We start from the raw sequence: 1,954 nt of genomic DNA on the forward strand, positions 1-1,954 counted from the left end.
TTAGCCGTGTCCCCGGTTATGGACATCTTGAGTATCTAGTACCTGGATTATCATGTGAATCTTAACATGTTACCCTAAATTAATTTTGTTGGGTTTGTTTAATGATGATGCTTAATTGGGATTGAGAAAGCTGTCAACCATTCTCAATGTTTAACAACTACCATGATAGTAATTATATTTTATTCCTTTGAAGTACGGAAAAATTGGCTTTACGCAAAACTGTAACCATAGAGCTTTCCACCAGCCAAATATGCATATAGTATAGCTGTTTCATTCCATTACTCTCTATGTGTTACCTTGCCAGCATATTCCATGTGCTGACCCATTTCGGGCTGCAACGTTAATGTTGCAGACTTTTCAGACGATGATTAAGGAGTTTTTAGGTCGTGGTTCTATACTCAGTGATGCCGTTGGAGTTGATGGACTCACTTATCTTCCAAGCCTTCCGCTTTTATCGTTATTAGGTGGCCTTAAGCCATATTTATTGTAATAAGTTCTCTTATGAGACACTCGATGTAATAAGTGTGTGATTGCTACTCTGCTATAAATCCTCTGAGTAATGTGTGGTGTCAGCATTACTAATCCAGGGATGACACCGAAGCACAGAGATCAGACTGTTTGAGGTCTGGTCGCTACACAATGCTGCGTAGCTTTGAACACTGGGAGATGATCAGCACCAGGAAGGATAGATCAATCACAGCATTTATCCAGGAGTTAAATCAACACATTCGATGACAGGAGAACCAGATGTGCGCCGAAATGATAGGCCCGAAGAAGGCAAAGACTAGAATCAAGGAACTGGAGGAAGAACTCAAGGCTACACATGAAGATTATGAATAGGAAATTGAAGTATTGGTGGAGAAGGATGATGACCTGATCAAGAAGATTGGAATATTTATGGGAGGCCCTACACCAGTAGATGAAGGCGAAGAACCCAAGGAGATTAACCCGGAAGACTACATCATCATCGACGACACCGACTCGGATCTAGATAGTAGCGATGATGACTATGTTGATGAAGCTGGAGCAGATATCATGGAGTCTGCCACCGAAGAATATTTCTAGTAGAACACCTCACCACTAGTAGTAGTCCACCATGTAAATATAGTAGTTCGAACAGTTTTGCGATAGATAGATCGATTGTATGCCCTTGTTTGATTGAATGTAGTGAATTGTTTGCTTTTGCCTCATGTGATATGGGTAGTGTTTTCTCTTTAGACCCCCTCTATTCTTACATCTCATCTTTTCTAAACCCTCAGATGCCTCCGAGATGTGACCCCAGATTTGCCTTTCCACGGGAGCTCACCCAGTTGATCCAGCAGCAGAACACATTGATGCAATTGCTAGTCCAGAATCAGAATCAGGGGAACAACAACAACAACCCACCACCACCACCACCACCTATTGACCACTTAGCCCGATTTCTTAGGCTGAATCCGCCGGTGTTTTCCAGTAGCACCGAGCCGATAGTAGCAGATGATTGGCTCCGCAAGACAGCTAGGGAGTTGACCACAGCAAGGATGCACGGATGCGGAAAAGGTGAAGTTTGCCGCACATCAGCTTGAAGGACCCGCAACATCATGGTGGGAGAATTTCACAGCCACTTTCCCTGTCAACACTGTCATGTGGGACCAGTTTCAGCAGGCTTTTCGAACTGCCCATGTTTCAGCAGGAGCTATGGCCATGAAGAAGCGAGAGTTTCGCAACTTGCGCCAAGGAGGACGGACAGTTGGCCAGTATGTGGAGGACTTTAGTAAATTAGCACGTTATGCCCCAGATGACGTCTACGGATGCAGCTAAGCAGGAGAAGTTTCTGGAAGGACTGAATGATGAGTTGAGCATGCAGTTGATGGTAGCAACCTTCAACAACTACCAGGAGTTGGTAGATCGTGCTCTTATGATTGAAGGCAAGCAGCAGCAAATTGAGAATCGCAAGAGGAAGTATGGACAAGGA

This window comes from Triticum urartu, chromosome 1, assembly GCF_003073215.2.
Source record: "Triticum urartu cultivar G1812 chromosome 1, Tu2.1, whole genome shotgun sequence".
Taxonomy (NCBI): Eukaryota; Viridiplantae; Streptophyta; class Magnoliopsida; order Poales; family Poaceae; genus Triticum; species Triticum urartu.